We start from the raw sequence: 16,042 nt of genomic DNA on the forward strand, positions 1-16,042 counted from the left end.
TCTTTCCGTCGTTGATAAGCAAGAGAAATAGAGTCAAGTCAGATAGGAATCTCCCGTAACATTGGGTCTTGAGGAGGGGACTTCGGTGACAGGGAAGTTTGCGATTTAGTTGTTTTCTGGCGCTTAGTGGTTGAAGGGATAGAGATCGAGTTGCCTCCCTTTACCGCCCTGTACGGATGAAAGGTCAGCATGTAGACTAATGATGTCATCATCATTTGAATTCCGTTTCTGTGTTTTGCCCATAGTTTAGATCTGTAAGTATAATAAACAGCAGCAGAGGAGGGGAACAGACCACTTAAGGGAGGGTCACCCTTTGTTATACAAAAAAAATAGTGACCCTTCATAGAGGTCAAATACCATGTCTACAATTGTTTGTCCCCAACATAATTGTAGACGAGCCTCCTCTGCTGCTCAATAATCCTGGGAATCTTCGGAATCCTAGGAATTTGTTCTATGTTTCAAGTAATATGCAAGTTCTGATGGTGGTTTTTCTATTTTTGGATTTATGTTTTTTCTTTTTCTGTAATATATCATCAAACTTCTGTATCGATCTCCACCGCAATTTTTGCAAATCTGATATAATCCTCTAACGCCGTTGTGACATCCAACACATCTTCGTGGACCGGCATGAGGGTTTTTCTTTATAAGATAATTTAGTTTTTTGCAATATTCTCCACGACATTTTTTATCACATTTGTTAGTGGTTCCTTGACGCAGCCACGCACAATTGTTCATTATATTAATGATATCAGTTTAATTTTATCATCACCTTGTTATCCAAATATTTTATCAAGTCCAATACGATATCTTGTTCTAGGATCGTGCAAATTTATTGTTATAAACCCGTGCGGAGCAGTTTGCGCTCGTGAAAAGAAGTTTCTGAATTTAATTATATTCATGTCACCGCTGCACCAGGTTTGATGAATATTTCGCAACGTGTGTGTGTCTACGCCATTAAACACAACTAAAATGTTGCAGTTGTCTCTGATCACTTTTGGTATTTGTGTGTATCGTTGAGTAACATAAATAACATCGGTATTTTTATGTCTACCACGGGAAAAAGTCCTAGCTGGATTTGACTGTTTATCTAGCATCACATCGTCGTATACAACTAAATTATTAATAAATCCGTTTAAAACATCAACGGACGGTGCTTCATCAATATCTGTTATAAACTCTATAACATTATTATTTTCGTCCAGTAATTGCGCGTTTTCGTTAAAATCTTTAAGTACTTCATAACATCGTTGATCATCAGCGGATGGTGCTACCAAATATAATTTATCCCATTTCAACCATCTCATTATCAGATTAAGTAATAATTGCGTCTTACCCGATCCAGATGGTCCCATGATAATCATTCTGATGGAATTCGGTAGTGCAGGATGGTGCTTAACTGGCTCTCGCTGCCGAGTTGCTGAGAAATCAATTATATCCATATATATTATAACATGAATTTATATTGTTTACGCTGTAAAGTTAAAACTCCAACCACTGATTTAACTACGGTTATAACAAAAAATAAAAAAATAGCGATTGGTGGAAAATGTTCTGTATGCGGTAGAAAGAAATTTTCGTTTTTACCTAATAGGCGCGGTGGTGATATTGCTAATTTGATGTCAAAGTTTCCAGGTGCTCCATGGGCTAAATACAGCGGAGAAAAACATCTACCAGGATATAATTATTGCGGTCCTGGTACTCGACTCGATATCAGGCTTGATAATCAGGATCAACCAAAACCAGGCGAGGAACCAGTAAACGCCATTGATCGAGCTTGTCATGTTCATGATGTAGCTTATAAGAGTAAAAATCTACAAGATAGGCATATCGCAGATGTGAAATTAATTCATTCATTAAATTCCATAAAAAATAAAAATATCAGAGAGTCATTAGCTAATTGGTTAGTAAGATCCGCGATGAAAAGTAAATTAGCGCTAGGGGCTGGTAATATATAATGGAATCGATTTATTATTCACCAATTGGATACTGGAAGGGTAAATCAGCAATTAGTAAACTCGCTGATGCAGCAGCGGTTAAACATTCTGCCGCTAGCGCGTGGTTGTCCAGGCAGGCAATATGGCAAATTTATCTACCACGTCCTAAACAAATTCAGTACGCGTATTTCAGTGTCAGTGTTCCTAATGAAGTTCATCAAGCTGATATTTTATTTTTACCATATGATACTGTACGTAGAAAAACGTACAAATACGCGTTAACTGTCATTGACGTTGCAAGTAGATATAAAGAAGCAGAACCGTTAACGACTAAAATAGCCGCTGAAGTAGCCGACGCATTTAAACGAATTTATCAACGAGGTGGTGGACCACAAAGTGGTCTGCGATGGCCACAGCTGCTACAGGTTGATCCTGGCAAGGAATTTCTTGGTCCAGTATCATCGTTGATGAAACAACATAATACCAAAATACGACGAGGGCATACTGCAATTCATCGTGATCAGGCAATTGTTGAGCGATTTAATCGAACACTCGCTGAGCGGTTATTTGGATATCAATACGCGAAGGAATTGATTCAGGATAAAAGATCTCGTGAATGGGTGGCAAGATTACCGAGCGTGATAGCTGCATTAAATAATGAGATTACACGAACAACCAACATGAAACCCATTAATGCAATTACCAAAACAAATATACCAATACGAAAAGATATTGAAAAACAAAAAATATTGGGTGATGTTACAGTTAGATATTTATATGAGCCCGGCGAACTTGAAGGCGGTAAAGCGAGAGCGACTGGTCCTATTTGGAGTGTTACCACGCATAAGATATCCACCGTGACAAGATCGCCAGGTAGACCCGCAATCTACAGACTAGATTCGGCTGCTCCTCAACGCGGATTTGTGCGTGAACAATTACAAGTAATCCCTACGGATACACAATTACCACCAAAATCACTTAACTAGCACTGGCGCCAAGGGTGCCTGCACCCCGGCATCGATTACATTCAAGACAGGTCAACATGATATTTTCTCGTGTATGACCAAGATTGTTATTTTTTCTATCTACGGTAAATTGTCTTGGATCATTTTTCAGATACCGCCATAACATTATACAATTACAACTTGCACAATGATTATTCTGTTGTTGTTTCAGCGCATTAATAAAATCAACATCAAGATCAAAATTGCGTTTACTTTTTTTATCACACTGTTTATAACCAGATAATTTTTTTCTTATTATATCACCGTCAACATCATCATTGATCACTGACGAGTCCATGACGATTCGTCTCAATTGAGATATTTTTCTAACTCGAGACACTGCGAGATAAACCAAGTTCGACCATTCGATGTGATCATCAACGATCCAAACAACTGTGTCAGTAATAGTTAATCCCTGAGATGAATGAATCGTCATCGCGTATCCGAGCGTCCACGGGGATTTATCAGCACGTAGAGCATCTTCAACAACATCAACGTCGACGGCAACAATATCATTCAATACAAGATTCTGTTTCCTCTTTGACTCTCCTGGTATATCAACGTCGATATTTTGCCGTCGCGTATCTGCTGGTCGATAACATAGTGGAACTGACAACGTTGGAAACTTTTCTCGTTGTAACTGAAACAACTCCCGCTGAAGTGTATCACGAACTATCTTTCTACTTGCAACTATCAAATCGTTTGGTCGCCACGTTTGCATAAAGTCTTTCATGGGTGTTTCTGAAATTATCTCGCGCATTATTTCACATTGAATTTTATTCGGTTGCAGTCTGATTAATTTTTTTAAATTCCTTTAATGCTGCATCAAGTGCTCTATGATCATCAGTTATTTCTTCGTAATAATCGACAAAGTTCTTTAGCCAATCATGTGGAGATGGTCCAGCTACAGGTGGTGGTTGACTGTGATCGCCGCACATTATCACAGCAGTATTTCTTGTTAACAACCAATCAAGAAATGTTTTTAATATTTCTTGCGGTACAGTGCATATTTCATCCCATATTATAATCCTTGGAATGTATTTCTCACCCATCCTTAAAGATGTCCATGTATCACCCTTCCATCGAAAAAAGCTGTGATAAGTACAGGAATTAACACCGCGTTGTTTCATCTCTCGCGCGAGTCTATGTGTGGGTGTTAGCACGATCATATCCGAGTTCTGAAATAGTTCGATAGCTCGAGTGGTTTTACCACTGCCGCCAGGTCCGTTTAGATAAACCGTTTTGTGTCTAGTTATTGGATCGTATATCGATGGTAACAACGAAGTTGTCAACGTTTGATATTTTTTACAGTAAATATCTTTAACCGCAACATCAGCGGATTCGGAATAATCGAGCATATATTCATTTTTTATTCTCCACGAACCCCACGATGCATAAGTGCCTATGTTTAATCCTTCTAACAACATTAAATGTTTTTTGCTTATATAAAACGAATCGGTAGCAACTCTGACGGCGTGCGTAGAAACCTTATTTATCATCGATAATAGATTTATTGAAACATACGCGAGCATCGATGATCTTAAATGAGTATACTGAGGTGACTCACCGTCCATGTAGTTCACGATGGTACCTAGTTTATTTCCATTTGATAAGAAAGCTGTTTCTCGACTTACAAACGTGTTCTTGTTCGTTGTATCAGCGATTATAAAATCTAACTCAGCGTCGTCCATGATCAATCTTGTACAATGTTGTCTGTGATCATATGCTGCTCCGTGGGTAAATTTGCCAATTATTTTTCTACCAAGATCCTTCGAATCGGTTTCATCCGAATGTGGTAACCAAACTTCGGTTTGTTTTCGATATGATATAATTGCTTCGCTGATTGTCAGCGATATTAACATCGTGCAATCAAGCATATACCGTAATAGTACTATTGGTGTCCACATTTTTTCCGAAAAATGTTTTCCAAACCAAACATAACAAATTGCATGGAGTCCTTTAGACATTTCGAATGACTCGATACGAGCAAATCCAGTCAGATCAAAATCCGGTAATGGTCCATTTATCGATACTCGCGTCATTTCGTGCGTGGGATGACCGAATCGCTCAAAATACACAGAACAATCTCCGTATCCAAGAAAACTTCCCGGATAACACGCAACCATATCAACTGAAATAACATCTCTATGATCGTATTTAGTATTCCATAGTCCGCCGTGTCCATATTCGACACAACTGGATACTATGTCATTGAGAAAATCAAACCGAGTTGGTTTCCACGAATTTTTCTTTCTAGCAAAATGAGCCGCAACGGACGGAACAGTAAAGCAGTTGGTCAATAATTCGTCAGTGTCATCAGTGTATTGCAGCGCAAGATTTTTCATTTTCTCGTGAAGATGATTTGTTCGATAAATAACACCATTAGGTCGTACAAACTGATCAAATTTATTATTTTCTTCCACGCAAGAATGAAATAACCATACTGACACAGGATCGTTTTTACTTATTTCGTTAATAAAATCAAACATGCCTCCATCAGAATTATCTGTAGGATAACATTTAACAGTTCGATCTCGTGGAAATATTGTTACTGCGTTAGTCCACGCGTGTGAGTTATGATCAATAATTTCGATCGAAGCTCCTTTTGATCTATATTTTGATTCATACAAAATTTCTCCAGTTATCGTCGCTACGGTTATTGGAAATTTTAATCTTTTTCCTAACTCAGCGACATCTTTCATAGACGCACCAGTATCTTTAACCATTTCTCCCCACGTGTTTATTATTTTACGTCTCTTATCCGTTAAGCCGTTTCCACGAGTCAAAACGGTAAAATGTTCTGTTACTCGTTCAGCTACACAATTTATTTTTGAAAATTTCATCGGCGCTAGTTTATCAACGCTAGGTTTTTCATTTATCGCATAGATTCCATAAATAACCGCGGTCACAGGATATGCTCGTTCATAATACGGTTTGTCAATACCTGTCAATAGACCTGGTTTGGAATCTTTACTTAGTACGACAGTTTTTTTATTACCATGGACAGGATCATATTTGTCACGGATAATCCAATCATTTGTTTCTGTCAACACGACGAATTTTATTTTGAAAAGATACTTGCGATTACTTTGATGAATATCAAAGAGGTAGTTAATGATAATTGCTGCTCGTTTGTCGTTCATCATAGCGTTAATGGCGCCGTTGCGTATAATCTTGAACGTTGACCAGACATGAGATGCACCATCTGTGTGAAATTCTTTCTTGGCGTCGTGAATTTTCGAGATCAAACTTTTATTTTTCGGATCAACCAGATCTCGTACTGGCAAGTCTGGAGATATTCTGTCGAGGTTGAATTTATCCACGCTCCAGGGCTTTATTCGGGATAATCTATCGAATTCGTTCATACTATATTTCAGACAAGTATTTAAATTAAAATATTATGTATACAATGTCTCAATGCAGATGGCTCATGGTGGGTTCATTGACTCGTTGTAATAAATCCTGTAAAAGGGAGTTCTGCGGACAACACATGCAGTGCGTTAACCGTGGAAGCTTAGGACCAATACCATGTCTGCGATGTGGTACTGGAGTGCGAGGAAAAACAAAATTATGTGGAAAGTGCGGGGGAAAACGGTTCAGAGAACTTAAAAGATATTATGACAAAAAAAATAATAGTAGTGAAAATGCTATAAAATCCGTGGAGGATTATCTAACTAAGTTTTCAGACAAATAATAATTTAAACAAATAATATTATCATATATGGAGCAAAATATATTTATCCCACATCCTGTCGTGACAAACTACGAATCAAATATTAATGGTATCATCAGACACTGCAGGTTAAAAAAACCAGTTGGTCATGTCATTAATTCTGGTTATCTAGCGTTCACGTACAAGGGAGGAAAGAAACATTATCTGTGTCATAGATTTACCTATGAGTGTCATAACGGATTGATCAATGACGGTTTTGTTATTGATCATCTTGACGGGGATCCTCAGAACAACTCCTTATCCAACCTTTGTGTTGTCACATACAGCGAGAATAATACACGCGGTAATACAGGAAGATGTAAGACAATCGGAAAGAGGGCGGTAATTTCCACAAACACAGAAACTGGCGAAGAAATTATATTTCGTTCAATGCATTCAGCTGCAAAATATTTTAATATTCACTCGCAATCAGTACAAAAAGTAGCAGAAAATATACATAAAACAGCTTTCTCGAAAAAATATAAGCAAAAAATTATCTTCCGATATCAATAATTATCATCACCACATTGAATTAATTTATGTCACAGATTTTCCCCCATACACTACTTATTTTTGACTCATGAAAGGGAGGTAATTTTATGGTCATAATTATTTCGGTTTCTAACTTACAAAAATATGCAGTTCGTGTATTTTTCTGTTCTATTCGTGAAACATTTAGAACAACACAGCATATACATTACAGAAAACCGACATTTATATGCCAGCTTACTGAATGTAGAATCCAGCGTCTAGTATGTATCGATCGTGGCGGGTTAACAGTACAGGGATCCTGCATGTATTTACTCAATTACAGAAGTACGTGCATATAGTGTTTGGAATTAAAAATCAATTGCATTTTCCTTGTTCAGAGCAAAATATATTTGTATACGTATGTATGCGTATGTATTTGTGTGCGTATGTGTGGTTACTTTTTTTTTTATCGAGTAATATTAACAACTAAATACTCCCTTGACCACGATACAGATTTACGAGTGGGAAATCTCGTAATATATATTTCTATGGAGAGGATTGAAAATCTCGTATAGTCATAGGAAGAATGAAAACATTAACAGTTATATTACAGGAAGAATGAAAACATTAACAATTATATTACAGGAAGAATGAAAAACATTAACAGTTATATTACAGGAAGAATGAAAACATTAACAGGAAGAATGAAAAACATTAACAGTAAGAATGAAAACATCTAACAGTTAGATGGCGTGGTCCAGCTTTATAAATCTAACTTGTTTGGTGAAAACGTATTTCTTGAATTCAGAATTGCTGTAGCTATATATTAACTTCCGAAACATATGTTTGTAATAAGATTTGATAGCTCAATCCGTATCGAATTGGACTGTGACGCTCGCGGTCCAGGATCGAATCCCATGACTGACAATTGGTCGGTGGTTACGCATATTAGCGATTTTTATAATTAATTGGGGCACCGCCAGCCTCTCTCCGCTCTTAAAACCATCCAAACCACGTATCACCGGTGGTTGATACATGTTTTGTACCACCCACGGGTTGATTATTGGGGTAGGTGGTTCTGTTGAGCGGAGAAAAATGGCCATTCATTCATTACATCTCATTACATCTCATTACATTCATTCATTCATTACATCTCATTACATTCATTCATTACATTCATTCATTCATTACATACTTAAACCTGCTAAAAGACTCGAATAGAGGTTCCATTTCATAATATATGTTTGTGCCGTCCAATGCATAATCTGAGCTCGCTAATACACTCGATAGGGGCTCTTCATTCATTGTATATAACCATTTCATTGTATATAACCATTTCATTGTATATATCCATTTCATAATATATGTTTGTGCCGTCCAATGCATAATCTGAGCTCGCTAATACACTCGATAGGGGCTCTTCATTCATTGTTGTCCCTGAAACATCCCGACGAACTCGCTAAACACTCGATAGGTGTTCTAGGGATATTTTTTTTATTTTAAAGATTTATATATTATATAATGAACCATGAAAATATCAATGATGTAATTGTTGCTATTAAAAAATTGAAAAAAGATGGAATTAATATATCTGATGAACTAAATCCTGAAAAAATAGTTTCTGACTTTGAGATTTTACAAGAACGTAAAACCATGGGGACACACACACTATCATCTGAATACAGTCTCATGAAACGGATTCAATCGTTAATGTTTCAGTCGCTAGCTACCGTAGAAGATGATCATGTGAAGGAGTTCGTTCCTCTCTCTGCCGCCGTAGAAAGAATTAAATCGTTATTATCCCACGAGTATGAGGCAAAGAAAACGATTAGTGCTCGCATAAAACTATTAAGAAAAATTATGTTAGAGAGTAACCCCGTCCAAAGTAGTAATTTTGAAGATGACTGAGATCTTTGATGGGTTAGTTGGTACTTAGAATCGAAGATTTAGAATCGAAGATTCTTATTTATTTATTTTTTTACTGAAATTTAACAAAATTGTACAAATTTCTTAATTTTGACTACCATTTACCCCATCAAATTTACAAAATTGTACAAATTTCTTAATTTGAGTACCATTTACCCCATCAAAAACATAAAATTGTACAAATTTCTTAATTTGACTACCATTTACCCCATCAAAAACATAAAATTGTACAAATTTCTTAATTTTACAAATTATTTATTCTGAATTATTTTATTTATTTATTTATTTACTGAATTAATTTGTTTTTTTTATACTGAAATTTAACAAAATTGTGCAAATTTCTTAATTTTGACTACCATTTACCCCATCAAAAACGTAAAATTGTACAAATTTGTTAATTTGAGTACCATTTACCCCATCAAAACATAAATTTGTACAATTTTATGAATCTGAGTACCATTTACCCCATCAAAAACATAAAATTGTACAAATTTCTTAATTTTACAAATTATTTATTCTGAATTATTATTTATTTATAACTCTATGGGTGAGTTGGTACTTAGAATCGAAGATTTAGAATCGAAGATTTAGAATCGAAGATTTAGAATCGAAGATTCTTATTTATGTGAAAATGATCAAATTTTCAGAAAAAAATAAAACATTTTAAAAAAGATGAATTATCTCATCAGATATATTTATTCGACTAGTGCGCCGGAGTTCATTGTGTTAATAAGAAATCCTCGTTTCCGTGGCTAAATTGTTCTATGTTTTGTGAAAACGCGCGTTTTCAAGTGTATAAAAACCCTCACGTTGGATCTTTCTTCTACGACAAAAGTCTTACGACTTTACATACAGATTTATTACAAGCTCTTCTCCACGTAGGTCAATCAAGCGATTAAGGTGGTCTGTGAGTTTGAAATTTATTCGTGACAAATACTGATTATGTGTGCGTAGATAGACAGGATTGGTTGGTACTTGCACGATCAAATCGCCAGGGGGGACTTGTGGTGTGAACGTGTATAGGATGTATCCCTGTTGAGCCTGATTTAATTTTCCAAGATCTATTTGATAACTGCCATCAATTACGTCACAAACTAGGTTAACCGCGATCGTCGATGTTATATTAACGATTCCCGGAGATATGTGCCTACCGCCGCTGAGTGGATCATTATCATATCTAAGAACAGTTGCTGGTGGTGTTATTTTTCTCCATGCATCAAGTATTTTAGGAAAGAACTCATCAATGACATCATTGACAGATTTTCTTAACTCGGTTACACTATACCCGGGAAATTTGAAATTTGGTACATCGGCTTCTGTTAATTTATATTTATCTAACCATTCTTTTGCATCAGATATTTCAAATTTTAAACTAACCATAGCTTGAACTATTCGGTCATTAAAATATTCCATATCTGATATAAGCTGATTTAATATTTCCACACGCGTGATGATTTTTTCACGTGATGACGCTGATATGTCAAAAATATGTTCGTTAAAATATTGATTTAGTTGATCTAGTTGTTTTTTACATTCTTGATTGATTTCCTGAAAATATTCAACAATATTACTCCGATGAAAACCATAAGTAGTTGTTTCCCCAGGATTTTTAAAAGTCCATGCCTCAATACCATCGAAAAACATAAATTTTCCAAACAGTGATTTATTTTTTAAAATACGTAGGTGTTCGCGGTATGATGGATTAATTTCATGATATGATTGCCTATCCGTGACATAATCAGACTTTTTCGGTTCTGGTGGTATCTGTGTTGTCGGTGGTGATATTTCAGGCCAGCCTAGCACGGATCTTATCGTGGACTGATAAATATCAACGGCATAATCAGGAGAATGTATCTCAATCGTCGAGGACAGCGTCGGCTCATGAACATCAATTGATATTTTTGATTCTTTTCCTGTTATTGATTTTATTCTACGAGCAAATTCATCATTGATTTGTTCGACCTCATAACTACCAGTTGGTATTCCAACAACAACCCAGTCAGGTGTTCCATCGGGTTTGTTTTTATCAGCAAACACAAGCGAATTATTCGCTGGTGTACCATTAAATGATTTTGATCTGATGTTTGGCCAGCTGTAATATACTCGTAATTGTGCTAGTGCAATTTCATTCGCGCGAATTGCTGTTGGAAAATTGATGTTAAATTCAGGATTAATCGAACTTAGCGAGATCATCGTGGTTTTGTGCGGGGTTGTGTTTGTCACGATCTGCTGTAGTAATTCCGTCATTATTGATACTCGTACCTTTAATACCGGCGCAATTGTATACGCTGATCATCATTGAAAACTCAAAATCGGATATAATTCCATCATTGAGACTCGCTGATAACAACGAGGATAACCTTGTGTATGCGACAGTTGCTATGTGTAATTTTATCTTGTAATCGGATAATTTTTCGTTCGTGCAAGTACATATTTTTTTTGCAACGATATTAAGCACACCTGCAATTGTCGTAGTTGCACAAACACAAATAGTCACAGCTACTGGTGCCATCATTGTTACCGCGGATAATATTATTCCACCTCCGGCAACAACAGCGGATACCGAATAAACAACAACGTCGATGATAACTAATCGTCGTTGATACTTTTTTATTTTTACCGTATATTGTTCGACTCGATCTTTCAACGCTGCCTGCCATTCACGCGCTTGATTGTACCTAAATCCTTGAACGTCGATAGCACTCATTATATTTTATGCCGTAACCAATTGAGGTGTTCCAGCTACAAATTCCAAACACCACCAGAAGGATGTTGCGGTTAATTTCTTATCAGCTGCTTCCAGAATAAATATTTCTTCGGTTCCGCTATTCAATATAACAGATACAACCCCGGAAAACCTGTCGGTGGAATGACGCCATGGGTACGTTGTAAATATTTCAAATTTTTCAGCACTAAACACAGACAGCCTGTACACGCCAGTGACTGATGCAGTATATTTGATAGTATTATTTTGCTGCGACCATGTTGCGAATCCAGATGACACCGCACATACGATGTTGGTAATATGCCCGGAAGTTATTCCGGCCGGGATTTTAATCAGATTTGTTTTGTTAACGATTTCAGGAATTCCCGCTACGATGTCTTGCTGTGTTTGTTTGATCGTGTCGATGTTGGTTTTGATGTCCTGCTGTGTTTGTTTGATCGTGTCGATGTTGGTTTTGATATCAACGAGTTTTATGTTGACAATAAGCGGAGTTCCGAAGAATTCTTCTGTGGTTTTTTGATGGTTTCTTCGAAATCTTCCAAAAGCGCCTACGTGAACATCATATTCGGCCCGCAGCGTGGATAATTTACCATCTACGGTGTCAACATACCTTTTTGTTGCAGCATCTTCGTCGGATGTTGGATCTCTTAAAACTACTATTTTGTTTCCGTTCATGCTAAGTTCACCCGTCATTGTGTCACCGCTGTTTTTCACGCGATTATCAACGCTTCTTCCAATTTCATCTCTAATGGTTGTAAACGATATACTTGAATCCCTGATTTTGCCGTTGTCGGTAAACACGGGTATATTATCCGCTACTGCACCAAATACTCGTCGAACTATATCATTCCATTTGATATTGCTGCTTTTTAGTTTACCATGTCGATCCTGAAAAATAACAACCTCATCTGGGTCAACTCCAGCCAAGTTCATAATATCAGCGAGGTCATCCTTAGTCGCGTACTTCGATAGATCAACGTCGCCGGGTTTTTTCTTAACGCGTGAGGAAGATCTTCCGTAAATATCAACCATTATAATAAGACCTGTTGTTTAAAACGAATCGGTTACTTGTATAATCATGTACGACTTTATGTGGCGGCCTGGATGATTTTGATATAGCATCAAGTACATTAATTACTTCACGGCCGCATATTGGCGGATCCGTCATTGTTTGTGTGGGTAGCGTTGAATACCAAACTTTGGTTGTTGCGTGAAGTGGTGCAACATACTTGATAAATTCAACAGGCGGAGCTAACCCGTATGAATCAAAATAAACGATTCCACGTGGATCAACCGCGTATGATACCCAATGAGTACCAGGTCCGGAACGTTCGTCGAGATTAATAATACCTGTTTCGAGTTTGTTTGGTTGTTTTGGTAATTGATCTCGCATGAAAACACCTCTAAAGGCAGATATTTTTAATCGTTTAGCGGCATCAAGTAAATCAAAATTTGATGCTGGAACGTCTAACGTGGAAGCCTTAGACCTCTCCCCCAACGAGATCCTGGCAATCTTAAGCCGCGTCCCTTTTTTTTGTATCCTTGCCCTGTTGCTTTCTTTAGAGCCATTCCAGCAGCTGTTCCAACAGCACCTAACGCGGCTGCTTTTGCTACGGCTGGAGCAGCTGCAGCTATTAATGCCGGAATGGCCGCAAGGAGTGGAAATATACCGCCTGTTTTAATTGAGTCTTTAACCGCACCCGCAGAGAGATTGAGCTTGACGCCTGTTTTTGATTGTTTAGCGTCGTTGAAATGTTTAAGCTGGCGTTCTGATAATTATAGTTTATTTTGACCACCCGTGATCTGATCTCGCTTTAGTGATATTTTCATTCCGCAGTTTTTTGCTGAATTTGATTGAAGGTTTTTAATCTGACCGTGAGTCAGACTGACACTAACGTGTTGATATGGCATTTTATGATAATACTTGCCATTTTTCAAATGGTGATTAAAGATTTTCCACTGGTGCATCAACGACTCTCATTCGACCACTACCACCTTCAAGTAACATGGCTTTATCGCTAAGTATAACCGCGATTGCTTTGTAGGCGCCGCGAACAAGTGGTGGACCAGCTATGTCAGGAGGAGGGTTAGTAACACGAGCTCGAAAGTGTATATCAACGACAGATTGTTTGGATAAATCAAGATGTTCCAACGAAAAGTAATAAATCTGATATAGTTTTGTAAAATCTAACTGTGATATTTGCAGCCCAGTATCTACGTTTTGATCACGTCCCATGAATGACATCAAACGATGATATGCACGCGCTACGTGATTTTGATCAAAATTTAACAATATATCCTCAGCCGGTTCTTGATGTCCATTTATCCGCAAGGAAACTTCATTAACTCCAAGGTTGTCAAATATCATATGTGAACGTTCTTGATTACTCGTCCGAGCATTATCTTGCAGCGCAATAAAAATATGTCTCGGTGCAGAAACACCCTGTTGTGATGCTATATTCCATGTAAATAAACCATTAACAGAGCTTTGAATAGCATCTGTGGTTGTTGTTAACCATGATATCAATGATTTACCGCCTTGATCCATAAAAGATAGTAATTTTTGTTCTTCAATAATAGATGGAATCATTACTGGCATCCACAATGAAAGCTTTGATATATTTACTTTACCATCAGCGACACCAGCACCTCGCCAGATTGCATCATTATCATTATTTTTTCTTACGAGCACAATTGTGTGTTTAGCTCCAAAGATGACCTTTCTAACATTTCTGCAAAATCCAAAGATGTGAGATAATGGAATTGCACATGAAAAATTTCTATCATTTCCTGACAACGCTGCTCGGCGTGTTGCAAATCCCAGGTTGTAAGTCGCATTAACACTTTTTATAACATCAAAAGCAGCACCTGGTCTATCTTCGTGCTCAAAGTCAACCGGTTGTGGATCAGATGCAGTATCTCGAGGTGTTTGTATTTTAGTATACTGAACATGATCAGCGCTGTCAGTGATATCCTTAGCAAACATCATTGTTGGACCGGCTGATCTTGTGTAATCATCAGAATATCTGGCTAGACCAATTATTGTTGTAGCAACATCGACATCCTTCTGAATTGATTCAATATTTTTTCCATCAATCATGTATGTGGCGCTATCAAACAGTGCCATAATCCCGTTGTTGACAAAACCAACACGCAAATTAGCAGCATATGGCGTATTAGCTACAACATTTGTTACAAGTCTACCTTCTATTTCAATGAACGCCTCAGCGGGCAAGAAATATCTACTTGTATCATGAACCTGTAATTCGATTCTCCCCCACTGATTTGGTTGTCTTGCGTCATAGGAATAAAATTGATAATCACGCACTGATTCATCTTTGAGGACCGGTGCATCCATGTCAAATGCTGGGTCGGACATGCGTTTAAACATTTTATTGTAATTACCATTTTTCCAAATGATAATCATCGTCGACGAAGACCGCTTCCCGCTATTAAATTTGCTGTTATATTTTTTTCTGCTTCTTCAGATAATTCCGCTAGTTTTTGATTTGCAGCCTGATTTATTATTTTACTGACATTTGCTGGCATAACCTCAGTACTTGCCAGTTTCACTGGTGGTTGTTTTCGTCTTATTAATCGTGCTAGTCTATCTTTGATCGCCGAGAACGCCTTACCAGCAACATTGACAACTGCACCAGGAGTTTTTTCACGAATAGCCTCAATAGCCTTCATACCTAATTGTTTTACAATCGGTATTGCTTTTGGAGCCATCCTTCTAAATAAACCCTGAATAACATCACCAAGTCCATCTCCGTAAATTACTTTGTAATTTGGCAGTCGTGAGTTTACTACCCTGACCATGATCGGTCCACGTTGAGCAGTATGTATAATCATTTTTATATACTGATTGATTAATTGTTTAGTCACTGTGATAATCATCAGCAATTTCATCAATAAGTGAACGATAAATGCTGCGATCCATAATACCACCTTGAAATAATCTTCGACAAATAGATATTTCATTGGTTATTTCTGTTGAGTTATTTCCTGCACGTTTTCCCCCTATGAGAACTTCTAACCGTGACACGTCATTGAGGATATTATTAGGACAAACAAAATTATTTTCTCCTGATGCAGTCAAAAAACCACTCCCTACAGCGCCAGGAGGATCATCGTCAGGATCTCTTTCTTCACCCAGTGAACGTAATTCCTCCCTCTGTTTAGTTTTTTTTCTCAATCCTTTCTTCATTCTTTGCTTTACTTCTCTCGCCATCTTTTTTATTCTCTCCATAGGTGATTTCAACATCAT

The sequence above is a fragment of the Sinohyriopsis cumingii genome, chromosome 4 (genome assembly GCF_028554795.1).
Source record: "Sinohyriopsis cumingii isolate HCF-2022 chromosome 4, ASM2855479v2, whole genome shotgun sequence".
Classification (NCBI taxonomy): Eukaryota; Metazoa; Mollusca; class Bivalvia; order Unionida; family Unionidae; genus Sinohyriopsis; species Sinohyriopsis cumingii.